Source organism: Ambystoma mexicanum, chromosome 7p (genome assembly GCF_040938575.1).
Source record: "Ambystoma mexicanum isolate Mex_15411 chromosome 7p, UKY_AmexF1_1, whole genome shotgun sequence".
Taxonomy (NCBI): domain Eukaryota; kingdom Metazoa; phylum Chordata; class Amphibia; order Caudata; family Ambystomatidae; genus Ambystoma; species Ambystoma mexicanum.
Window position 1 is genome coordinate 80610042 of NC_090939.1, and position 13339 is coordinate 80623380.

Sequence of the window (13339 nt, forward strand, 5' to 3'; positions counted from 1 at the left end):
GGACGAACACTCCCTTTGCCTCTACTGCCTGCATGAGGACAAGACGCACGTGGAGAAGGACTGTGCGTTTTGCGGCAATATGTCGGAGCAGACCATGAAGGACCGCCATCTGCGTCTCGGCAACTGGCTGGAAAGGAAGAGCCCGTCAGGCGAAAAAAAGAAGTCCGAGCGGTCTTCTAAGACCTTTGACGGCTCCCCGGCGTCGGGGGCCCAACAGAAGGCCAAGCACCCCGAGTCCGCTGGCACCGGGAGTGCCGAACGGTCGGGCTTTACGGTTGCCAGGCAGGGCGCATCCTCCCCGGCGCCATCGACCACGAGCCAACGCTCTGGCTCGGGTAAGAGGAAGGCCGAGCACCCGGTGAAGCTCCTGGAGGGACCCCGATCGAGCTCGAAGGCCCCATCGGAGGGGGAGCGAGGCGGTGACCCTCCCCCCAAGGAGAAGGCGGTGAGCACCCCTAAGGTGGAGAAAGCCTTGATCCACCCTGCCAAGGCCTCTATCGAGACAGTTGCGGTGGCCAGGGCTCAGCCTGTGGAGGCTACACCAGTGGAGGCGACCTCGGGGCCCAGAGTCTCCCTGCCACCGTGGAGGGAGTCCTCTTTCAAGCCCATCGACAGGACCCCCGTGAAACCTCCGACGGAGAAGAAAAGGGGGGGGCAGGAGGTCGTCGTGGATCCGGCCTCAATCTCTGAGGTTGAGCTGATCGAGGTCTTAGGCCACGGCATTGGTGTGGAAGAAGACCAGCCCGTCGGGAGGGACCCCGACGTAGGAGACGACGAGAACGTAGAGGGTGCCGACGAGGCTCCTGACCCTGACAGCCCGTCAGAATCCCCTCAACCAGTGCCGCAAGACAACTCAGCGGCCATTTTGTTGGCTATACAGTCCTTATGCTCAGATATAAGGACGAGATTGCCGTTACCACCAACGGAGGAACCGCTCCCGACGGGGGACCCGGAGCCAGGCCCTTCTGGGAGCCCTCCTCCTAAGAGAAGAAGGATTCATCCTCCACCTCCTTTTCAACCATCGCGCCCTGCTCAGCCCTCCTCCCCGTCCACGACCCGTGGGGATGATACGGGGATGGACACGGCCGCCACGGGTACAGACGACGATGTTTACGATGTGGATCTTCCGTCGTCACCTCCTCCCCGGGCTTCCCCGCCTGACGAGATTGGATCGTTTCATGCCATGATCACCAGGGCATCCGAGCTTTTCCAGCTCTGCCCGGAAGAAAAGAAGGAAGGTTTCCTTTATCAACAGCGCGAGACCAAGAGGAAGACAGTCCTTGCTGTACCTCTACTGGACGATATCTGGGATGAGGGTCTCGCCCTCCTCAAGAACCCATCCACAACGCCTGCGAGAAGGGTTCAGTACGAGAAGAAGTACCGGGTCCCAGACGCGACCCCCTTGTGCCTTCGGGCACAGCCGACCCCAGACTCGGTCGTCTCTGCGGCGGCCAGGAAGAAAGCGGGGGGGCTTCGGCCTCTATGTCAACCTCCCCCCCCCCCCCCAGACGGCGAGGGAAAGAAATTGGACACGATGGGACGCAGCGTCATCTCATCGGCAGCGACAACGATTAAGGCTGCCAACGCCTTGGCTATCGTAGCCCGCTACGACACGGAGAGGGCGGAGGCCCTAGAGATCTTGCAGGAAGGAGAAGTGGCGTCGGACCACGCCATTACGATAGCGACGGACATCGCTGACACTGGATTTCGCCAGTTGGGCAAAGGCGTGTGCCTTAGACGGCGTGGATGGCTCAAGGCAACGGACTTCCGGCAGGACGTGCAGACCAGAGTTTTGGACATGCCGTTCGACGGGAGCAACCTGTTTGGGAAAACGGTGGACGATTCCCTACAAGCCATCAAGACGGACACGGAGACGGCCCGGGCTCTTGGTGTTCTCCAGCAACGACGGCCGCCCTTTCAGAGCACCGTAGGCAAGCAGGGTGCCTCCAAAGGTTCCGGCGGCGGATATTCCACCTACCGTCAAGCGGCCCGTTCGTCGTCACAGGACGCCTACAGGGGACGAGGCAAGTTGGGCGGACCCCGCCGTCGTCGCCAGGGAGGACAAGGCGGCAAAGCCTCGTTGAAGCAGGACTGAACCGGCCGTGGGGTTGGGCCCCCACCGAAGCATCCCGGTGGGAGGCCGGCTGGCGAACTTCATCAGCGTGTGGGAGTCCATCTCCACCGACCGTTGGGTGCTGGACGCCCTGGCCCAGGGTCACGCGCTCGGGTTTCTAAAGAAGTGCCCGCGCGTCCCCCCCGTGGCCAGGAAGGAACATCACGTCCCTCAACTTCTCTTGGAGGTAAAGGCGATGCTCAAGAAGGGCGCCATCGAGCTCGTCCCAAAGAGGCTTCGGGGCTCCAGAGTTTACTTAAGATACTTCCTCGTGAAGAAGACGACAGGAGGATGGCGTCCCATCCTGGATCTACGACGACTGAACAAATTCATCAAGGCACAGAAGTTCCGGATGGTCACCCTCCAGCACGTCCTGGGTCAGCTTGAGGAGGGCGATTTCCTGTTGTCTCTGGATTTGGAGGATGCTTACTTCCATATCCCCATCCTAAAGGGACACCGAAAGTTTCTCAGATTTGTGATCCAAGGGCGTCACTACCTGTTCAGAGACCTTCCCTTCGGATTGAAGTTGGCACCCAGGGTGTTCACCAAGTGCCTCGCACCGGTGGCGGCGCGGCTGTACCTAGAGGGGATCCACGTGTACCCCTACCTGGACGACTGGCTAATCTGAGCAAAGACAAGGGAGCTTGCCGCGGAGCACACGGCGAGGACCGTCCAACTACTCACGGACCTGGGATTGTCCATAAACTACGCCAAGTCCCACCTGGTGCCCGCGCAAGACGCACTGTTTCTGGGAGAGAAACTCGACACAGTGGCGCTTCTGGCCTCTCCGTCGGAGGAAAGGACGAGGGCCATCTTGGGCAAGGTGCAGCGGATGCTGGTTGCGGATGCGGCCAGGGTGAGGTCCATCAAATCCCTCCTCGGAATGATGTCGTCTTGCATTTATCTCATCCGCCTGTGCAGGCTTCGGATGCGCCCGTTACAGGAGTTCCTGGACGCTCGCTGGATCCAGACGACGGGCAGCTTCGAGGACAGGATCACACTCGACGAGAGCTTCCGACGAGCGATCCGGTGGTGGGGCACCCGCGCGCATCTGACGGCGGGCATGGACTTCCAGACCCCGGGCCACCAGAAGACAGTGACCACGGATGCCTCCCTGGAAGGGTAGGGAGCGCACACCGAAAATCTGCACGCGAGAGGCCTTTGGCTTCCAACGGAGAAGTCCCTCGATATCAACGTCCTGTAGCTCCGTGCAGTGTTTTGGGCCCTCGGGTCCTTTCTTCCGTCCCTCAAGGGCAAGGTGGTGAGGATCTTCACCGACAACACCACCACCATGTTCTACATCAGGAAGCAGGGCGGTACCAGATCCCCAGCCCTGTCCAAGGAGGCGCAGGATCTGTGGCATTGGGCCGTCGCCCAAGGGATGTTACTGGTGCCGTTTCATCTGGCAGGAATAAAAAACACCATCGCCGACTCGCTCAGCAGAGAGCTGCGCTCGTGACACGACAGCATCTAGTGGACCGCCTCTTCCGACGGTGGGGCACACCCCAGATCGATCTGTTCACGACAGCGACGAACTCCAAGTGCCGGAGGTTCGCCAGCAGGTTTCCCCAGCCGAGGAGCATGGGCGATGCTTTCTCGTTCCCCTGGGAGGGCCTGTTTCTATACACGTTCCCTCCATTGCCGTTGCTGATCCGGCTCATCAACCAGCTCAAGAGGTCACGGTGCAGTATGATCCTTGTCGCACCTGCGTGGCCGAGGCAGATATGGTTCCCGGACCTTCTGGACTTGTCAGCGTCCCTGTCGATCAAGCTGCCAGTGGACGCGGATCTTCTCTCCAGGGAAGGAGGCGCCATCCTCCATCACGACCCGAAGTCGCTGAACTTGCAGGCCTGGCTCCTGCAGCGTTAGAGTTTGGAGGTTACGACATACCGGCCGACTGCAGAGAGGTTCTTACAAAGGCCAGGGCGTCCTCAACTCTTAAATGCTACGGACACAAATGGAAGAGGTTCTCTGTCTGGTGCCACGCACAGAAGATTAACCCTCTACGGATTACGGCTCCTCAAGTACTGCCGTACCTACTGTCGCTGGCCAAGGCTGGACTGGCGCACGCTTCTGTCAAGATTCATCTTGCTGCGATCTCCCGATACACCAAAACCACGGGACGGTCGTCTTTGTGGTGTCATCGTCTGGTGAAAGAATTCATGAAGGGACTGTTCAGGTCGTTCCCGCCGGTGAAGGCTCCGGCACTGGCGTGGGAGCTCAACGTGGTGCTGACCAAGCTCATGGGGCCTCCGTTCGAGCCTCTGCACTCAGCTCCGTTGAAGTTCTTGTCGTGGAAAACAGCGTTTCTTGTGGCCATCACCTCCGCACGACGGGTGTGAGAGACCCAGGCCCTTTCCTGCAAGCCCCCGTACTTGACTTTTCACGACACGAGGGTAGTGCTCAGGAAGCACCCCTCCTTCATGCCCAAGGTGCCGTCAGACTTCCACCTCAACGAACCCTTGGTGTTGCCTGTTTTCTTCCCATCGCCTTTGTCGCCGGCCGAGAGGACTTTGCACTCGCTGGATGTGGCTAGAGCGCTGAAGTTCTACGTGGACCGCACAAAGGGTTTTCGGAAGACGTCACAACTTTTTGTGAACTTTGGACCTGTCAATCAGGGGAAGGCTCTCTCAAAGGCTTCCATTTCCAGATGGCTCTCCGGCTGTATCATGTACTGTCATCGGTTGGCAAACCGACCTCTACCTGGCCGTCCGAGAGCCCATTCCACCAGAGCGATCGCAGCTACCACGGCGTTCCTATCTGGTGTGCCCCTGCTGGACATCTGCAGGGCTGCTAAGTGGAGGTCGACGCACACCTTCACGAAATTCTACTGCGTCGACTGGGATTCCAGGGAGGAGTCCAGGGTCGGCCAAGCAGTGCTGCGCAACCTGTTCGCCTAAGGTGAGCCTGCTGAGAAGGTAAGAGATGCTTAATGTTGAGTTGTTGTATTGCTTAATGTTGAGCCTGTTGCCACCTCCCGTGGTTTTGCATGTGTGTACTGCTATGTATTCTTTATTCATGAGCATGTGAATCCAGGCCAGACCCCATGCTGGAGAAGGAACAAGTTAATTACCTGTAAGTGTTGTTCTCCAGCATGGGTCTGGCATGGATTCACATGCGAACCCTCCCGCCTACCCCTCTGCGGCTCTTCACTTGGTCATACTGCCACTTCACGTGCTACCAAATCTGAAGATGGCTGCCAGAGGCGGGGCTTAGGGAGATGCCAGTCATTGGCTGTGGTCAGTATGACGCAGAGATCAGTGATTGGTTACTACTACGAAAGACAGATCAGAAACGAAACTGATACTGATTTTTCTTTACCGAGGATTCCCAGCCTGACGACGGGGAATATTCATGAGCATGTGAATCCATGCCAGACCCATGCTGGAGAACAACAGTTACAGGTAAGTAACTTGTTCCTTTCTGTGCAGAGGAGACCTGGCCTAGCAGTTCGGGCTGGGCTGCTACCTTCGGTGGCGGCAACTGCTGACTGATTTGCACATGGCTGGTCCTCTTTTGCAATGGCGCAGACAGGCTAAAAAACGGTGGTGTGGAAGGTTGCCCAGAGCAATTGCCAGTGGTTTAGATTCATTTGAAACCTTCCACCCATCACTTTTGTGGTCACCCTGCTCGGCTTGATGTCATGCATCTACCTCGTGCGTATGTGCAAGTTGCCGATGCGGCTGCTGCAGGAGTTCCTCGACGCCCGTGGCGGGAAGCTTCGAAGAAAAGATCTGCCTCAACAAGGCTTTCCGACAAGCGATACAGTGGTGGGGCACCCGCACGCACCTTTTGGCAGGCATGGACTTCCAGACCCCAGCACATCAGGAAATGGTGACGACGGATGCCTCCCTGGAGGGATGGGGCGCGCACACCGGAGATCTTGACACGCAAGAGACCTCTGGCTCCCGGAGGAGAGGTCACTGCACATCAACGTCCTGGAGCTCTGGGCCATGTTCTGGGCCCTCGGGTCCTTCCTTCCATCCCTCAAGGGCAAAATGGTACGGGTTTTCCCCGACAACACCACGATGATGTTCTACATCCGAAAGCAGGGGGGGCACCAGATCCCCAGATCTCTCCAAGGAAGCGCAGGATCTGTGACACTGGGCCGTCGCCCAGGGGATGTTCCTGGTACCCTTTCACATGGCAGGAGTGAAGAACACCGTCGCTGACTCACTCAGCAGGGAGCTGCACTCTTGCCACGAGTGGGATCTTCGACAAGATCAAGTAGATCTCCTATTCCAAAAATGGGGCAAGCCCATGATCGATTTGTTCGCAACGGCGACGAACACCAAGTGCCGGAGGTTCGCCAGCAGGTTTCCCCATCCGGGGAGCTTGGGGGATGCATTCTCCTTCCCTTGGGACGGCCTGTTCCTCTATGCGTTCCCACCGTTGACGTTGCTTCTGCGGCTCATCGGTCAACTCAGACGGTCCTGGTGCAGGATGATCCTCATTGCACTGGCGTGGCCGAGGCACATATGGTTCCCGGACCTTCTGGACATGTCAGTGTCCCCCCCCAGTCAAGCTGCCAACGGACGCAGATCTTCTCGCCAGGGAAGGAGGCGCGATCCTGCATCACGCCCCAGGATCGCTGAACCTACAGGCTTGGCTCCTGCAGCACTAGAGTTGGTAGGCTATGATATCCAGGCGGACTGCAAGGAGGTGCTTGCGAAGGTCAGGGCTTCCTCGACTCTCAAGTGCTATGGACATAAATGGAAGAGGTTCTCTGTCTGGTGCTGTGCACAGATCAACCCGCTACAGATTACGGCCCCTCAAGTGCTGCCGTACCTGTTGTCGCTAGCCAAGGCGGGGTTGGCTCAGGCCTCCATCAGAATTAATCTGGCTATCTCCCGCTACACCAGAACTCCAGGGCAGTCGTCGCTGTGGTCTCACCGCCTGGTGAAGGAGTTCATGAAAGGACTGTTCCGCTTGTTCCCCCCGGTGAAGGCCCCGTCCCCGGCGTGGGAGCTCAATGTGGTGCTGACCAGACTCATGGGGCCTCCATTCGAGCCTCTGCATTCAGCGCCGCTGAAATTCCTATCGTGGAAGACGGCATTTCTTGTAGCCATCACCTCCGCACAACGAGTGGGAGAGATCCAGGCCCTCTCCTGTAAGCTCAGTATCTGACATTCCACGAGACATTCCACGAGACGAGGGTAGTGCTGAGGACGCACCCCTCCGTCATGCCCAAGTTGCCGTCGGACTTCCATCTCAACGAGTCCTTGGTGTTACCTGTTTTCTTCCCGTCGCCTTCGTCGCCGGCTGAGAGGAATTTGCACTAGCTTGATGTAGCTAGAGCGCTGAAGTTCTACGTGGACCGCAAAAGAGTTTTCAGAAGACATCACAGCTGTTTGTGAACTTTGGTACTGTGAACCAAGGGAAGGCCCTCTCCAAGGCTTCCATTTCCAGATGGCTCTCTGGCTGCATCATGCACTGCCACAGTTGGCAAACCGACCGTTGCCCGGCCGTCCGAGAGCCCATTGAACCAGAGCGATCGATGCTGCTATGGCGTTCCTGGCTGGTGTGCCCCTGCTGGACATCTGCAGGGCTGCTACGTGGAGGTCGACTCACACCTTCAAGAAATTCTACTGCATCAACTGGGATTCCAGGGAGGAGTCCAGAGTCGGCCAAGCAGTGCTGCGCAACCTGTTCGTTTGAAGGTGAGCCTGGTGAGGAGATAAGAGATGCTTAATGTTGAGTTGTTGAAATGCTTAATGTTGAGCCTTGCCACCTCCCGTGGTTGTGCATGTGTTTACTGCTATGTATTCTTGTATTCATAAGCATGTGAATCCATACCAGACCCCATGATGGAGAAGGAACAAATTACTTACCTGTAACTGTTGTTCTGCAGCATGGGTCTGGCATGGATTCACATGCGAACCCTCCCGCCTACCCCTCTGCGGCTCTTCTCTTGGTCCTACTGCCACTTTACGTGCTACCAAATCTGAAGATGGCTGCCAGAGGAGGGGCTTAGGTAGAGGGCAGTCATTGGCTGTGGACAGTATGTTCAAGAGGACAGTGATTGGTTTAGAGGAGAAATACAGTTTTTAAGTGAAAGTGAAACTGTTTTTCTTTTACCGAGGATTCCCAACATGATGGGGAATATTCATGAGCATGTGAGGGGAGGGGGATGGGAGTAGGTTAACAACTCCCCATTCCACAATCACTGTTACCTTTTGCACTTTAACACTCCACCTGCAGTCAGCTGATCATCTGGCCCTCCTAAGGTTACTGAAACCCCCACCTCTGAGAACTTTGACATCTGGTAAAGACCAAATATGTATGTAAGAATTCCAGCAACTTCCACATTGCACCCTCAACCATTGTGTGGCACTATCGTTTTTGTCTTCTGCTCTGATGGGGTTGTTCCCATCCTCCAAAGCTTCGTATTGCCTTTCTTTTTGTCCCCATCCCCTTTTTGATGTAGCTGTTAGGGAGAATTCTCTCATTAGGCTGAATTTCCTAACCTAGTGAGTCCCCCAGCAGCTTTGCTGGATTTCTGGAGTTTGTTTTTTTCTCCTGCCACTCTTGGACATGATTTATGGTGTTCCTTTGACTGTTTGTGTTTTATGGGCAATGGGGTCCTTTACTCCATAGGGTCTCATGTGTTTTTACTATGTGTTACACAGCACCCTCCGTGCAGTGACACAGGGGTGTCATAGTGACACCCCACCATAGACTCCATACCCTGGGACTGACTACTGTCTCCCAGGGCATGTAAAGTCACCATTGGCTTTACTAGTCACAAATTATTAACAGAAACCAGTACAAACCATCATAATGTGGACATACTGGTCGGGGCTATTCGATTGCCCCGGGGTCTGTTAGTCGAGGGGGCACGTCTCCGTCCCCCCTGATCGAGTTTTGGCTGGTGGCAGTGGATACTACTTTTTATATTCGACCACGACTATATCCCTATGGGATTTTCCCATTGTTCGAGGGTACCAACTTTAATGATTTTAATTCTCATAGCCTCAAACATACCGCCGGTTTATTTATTTAATATTAATTCGCCGGTTGGTATTTTTTGCCAGGACTCGATTCTAAAATGGTGTTTGTTTTCTCTTCTGTGACTCCAACCCAAGTCGAGCCCTTTGTTCCACTTTTTGGCGGGATTCTCCACAGAATCCTCAAAATGGTGCCACTCTGTCTGGGTACCACAGGGGGTGTGGGAGGGGGTTTAGGCACCCTGGACTGAGCTACCTTGGTAACTCAAGTCGCACTCTTGTGTGATTGGCCCAAGTGGTGAGTCGGCCGGCTCACCACTTAGCATGTTTGATTGACAGCTAGGCTGAGTGAATGGGGGTGTGCTGCATAAAAGCAGGGCTTTGGGGACTGGAACTTCAGAAGTCACCACAGGACCTGAGAATCCGACGAGGGAGAAGCTGAGCCGACCTACCACGACGACACCACCGGTGGAGCCTTGCGGAATCGACTCACCACTTCCAGACGACAGGGAAGATCTCCTGGCTGGAGAGGCTTCTTCCCCTGACTGGTGGGCACAACCAGTTTACCTTCTTTTCCTCGCATCCCAGGACGTCTTGTGGTCGAATTGCCCGTACCAAGCACCCCGGCAACCGGATAGCCACTTACCACTGGACCGCGAATAAAAGGACCGCTCCTTTTACCTGAGAACTCCGCGGCTGGTTTCTTCCCTGGCAGTGCAACGGACTCCTGTCTTCCTCCCCGACGAGATCCTCTCTTCCCCCGGACGAAGCACCGACTTGCATCCGCTGCCAGGAACAACTACCCACGCTGGAGTATTCTCACCACTTTAAGGTACCGTGTCCGCCAGGGTTCCCTTTCTAAAGATTGCTACAAGGTAATAATAAACCCTTAACCTTCTGGACTGGGCTGGCTGCCTTGACCATCTAACTGATCCCTTTCTTTGGTCCAACTCTTTCAGAACCTCCTCAAGACTTTTTGTGCACTTCAACCGTGTGACTTTGGACACATTTTGTTCTGATCCTCTTAAAGTGGATTCGGCCTTCTGAACTCTAACTTCACGGTTTTACTTTGCCTTCCTCTCTTGTTGTGTTCTTGTGAAAGTGTTTGGATCTGTTTCAATGTATACTCTGCTTTTCTCTCCCTTTTTAAAACGAATTATTAGAGTGCCATCTGCGTTAAGCGCTCACCGCTGTCTGAAAATAAGTGGGGCTTTACTTAAGACTTGTCTAATATTCTTTTAAGGGAGTGTATATCTTTTAGTGACCGTGTTTTTGAACTGCTTAACATTAGTGCCTGTGTGTTTTACTAGATGTGGTTTTAAATAAATGATGATATCTTTTACACCAAGCTCTGGTCAGTGTTTACTTGTTCTACTGTGTTCATTTGACCTATTGTGAATACTCTGTATACTGCCTAACTCTTCTTGAGGGAAGTCTGACTGCTCAGCCACAGCTACCAAGTGAATCTGTGTGGTACAGACTGCTACCAAGTGGGTTTACTGCCAAACACCTGTAGTCTTAAATTTTTTGCAGTGGTCCCAGAGGGAACTGCACAGGTTTCTGCCTAACACTAGCTGCCACTTATGTTGGGCAATGACCCTTCGATTCTTGCTAACCTCCCTGTTTGCAGGCTCCATTTTAGTTGTCGGGCCTGCCATCATTTGCATAGGCATTTAGGCTAGATTACAGCCCTCCGACCCCACAGTGCGGGACTCCTACATGCTTCCACCTCATTGCCTAGATGTTGTAAGATCAGAGAAAGGTGTCACTCAAGTTGGACTAGAGAGTCGGGGGGGGGGGGGGGTGGGTAGGGTGGGTGCGGGTAGGGAGTGTGTGGCTAGAGAGAGTAGGGGGTAGGGTGGGTGGGGGTAGAGCGGTGGTTACGTAGAGGCAGTGGGAGTAGAGAGTGGAGGTAGGGTGAGAGGGGTTGGTTGGGTGGGTAGAGAGAGCAGGGGTAGGGCCGGGGAACTAGGGGGGAGAGTGCAGGGCTAGGGTAGGTGGGGAGACAGGGGTACTGGGGGGGTAGGCAGAGTGGGGATAGGGTGGGTGGGGTAGAGAGAGTGGGGGTAGGTAGAGAGTTTGTGTTGCGTTGGGTGGGGTGGGTGTTAGAGTGGTGCTAGTTTGGGGACAGGAAACATGAACAACAAAGCAGCCTTGGGTGGACTTGTAAAATATAGCCCAAACGTAACCCAACCAGCACATATAATAGGGACGGGGTGGGTGTAGTGGGCATGGGGTGGGTGGTTTTAGTAGAGAGGCAGCTTCGAAAGGATTACAAAAAAATGGAAAGCCCGCCCGACTTGCTTCTTACAAAACTGCTGATTCGAGCAAATCTTGTTACGGAGCTCCTCATTGGGTAGCACAGTGTATGAGTTTGGAAAAAGAAATGTTGGTGGGTTGGCCATTTCATGCCTTGGCATTGCTGGTTGCTATACCAACCATATATTCTCAGTTCAGTACCCTATTTCCCTCTCTCTATTGTAACAATGGTTTTGGCAATTTAGTGGCTTGTGCAACAAAAATTCGACAAAACCAAAAAATAGATATATTTGTCTTTGACAACAAGCTATACACATTTACTCAGTGCATAGAGAATGAGTGACCCTCCTCGCTGCCATAATGCTTGACCCTGTACAGAAGAATACTCATCAAAGAAAGACTTTCAAAGTGGAGTTAAGCAAACGTGACATGTATGATTATGTCCAACCTGTGAAAACCAGGGCTTTTGCCACAGAAGGAAGTTGGCCCGGCAGAAAGCTGAGATGTTTAATTCGACAATCCCCTCTAAAGAATGGACCTGCTGCATTTTATTTCAGTTAAAGCATAAAGGATTTTGCATTGTTGCATTCAGAATGACACAGCTGCAGGATGGATGAAGATGATAGACTTTATAGATATCTGTGATTTTCAGGCATGTCGGCACCAACACCACTAATAGTTTTCTTTATTATTTTTAAACCTTCTCAGTTGTATGTCAGCGAGTCGACCATGCTTCTTTGAAGTTAGCATAGTTGTCAAAGGTAAGAGGAGTGTTGTGCCATTAAACATTACCTTTTTTTCCATATTTGTTTTGTGGTTTCAACAAGTCTTTCTAATTTCAATTTCTTTTTTTGTTGGAATATAGTTATGCAGCAGACGATGGGCATTTGGCCCAAAACATACAGGTCGGTCCCCAGTACGATTGAGGAGTAGCGTTCAGTTGATAGGTCCCCAACATTCCATGTTACAATCTCCACCAGTTAAGAGGATAAAATGTAAATTTAAAGAAATTTTCATTTGGAAACCAGGTAGCCTGCAGTAGTTTATGGTTTGGGCAACCTGAGTGCACAAACTGAGAAAAGGTATTTTTGTATTTACTTTTCATATTTTGGATTTCTTTGTTAAACCAGAAGATGTTGGCCCATTGCTGGGTGCTTTAAAATTTGGAGATTTGTTGGGAGTGGTAGAAATATTAACCAGTGATAAGGTGAGTGATGAGTAATGTGATAGGGTGAGCGCTGCAAGGGGAGACCAATACCATGCAAGGCTGGGAAGGGTTTGGAGGAAACAAACACCAGATAGTGGTGGGAATGGTGGAGGGAGAGGGAGCTGGGAACCAGCCAACATGCAATCATGTTGCTTGATTGACGGGGAAGCTCTTACTGCAGTGTCCACAGAATCTGGCCTCTGGTTTTATGTTGAATGGGCTTCTTTAAAAAGGCACACTTTGCGAACAGGATGACAGTTGGTGCCGGTTTTCATGCTTCCTTCTCGAGGCAAAGGCAGGCTTGTTCCCATTGAGCAGTACAAAAGGTGTGGCCTGGCAATGTGTGGACAGTGCTCACCAATCTAGGTCAATCGTCTCGCTGGAACGGGTTGCTGCTAGCAGGGTATTCTGACAAGCCATAGGTCCATGTACACAGTGTTTGATTGGGGAGCTCTGTAGACATCACAGGTGCAGCAACCGACAATGTGGCCCAGATCCAGGAACCATTCACATAATGGAACATGCCACATTGATTTCCAGCTCATATGAGAAAGCCACACGTTTTTAATGGGAACAGTTCTTCCAGCTGATGACGATTTTGCTCCAAGACTCTCGTGGCACCATTGCCCTCCAAGTAGCCATTCATCCATGAGGCTGCGCTCTGAGTTGTATTGTGTGCCTTGCTCCGTGCTTCTTGGAGCTCTGGTGGTGATCAGGTGGAGAAGGAAAAGAAGTGGAGCGACGTATGCAACTGGGCCAGCGCACAGCTCACGTCTGCTTGACGGATGTTATCTAAAAGAGGAAGGCACACTG

The 13339-nt window shown here is 53.5% G+C and overlaps 1 protein-coding gene across 1 annotated transcript in view; it reads left to right on the forward strand.

Annotated features, from left to right (window-relative positions):
- POLQ (DNA polymerase theta) overlaps positions 1-13339 on the forward strand; it is a 1553125-nt gene that overhangs the window by 823918 nt on the left and 715868 nt on the right. The gene's annotated exons all lie outside the window — the stretch shown is intronic.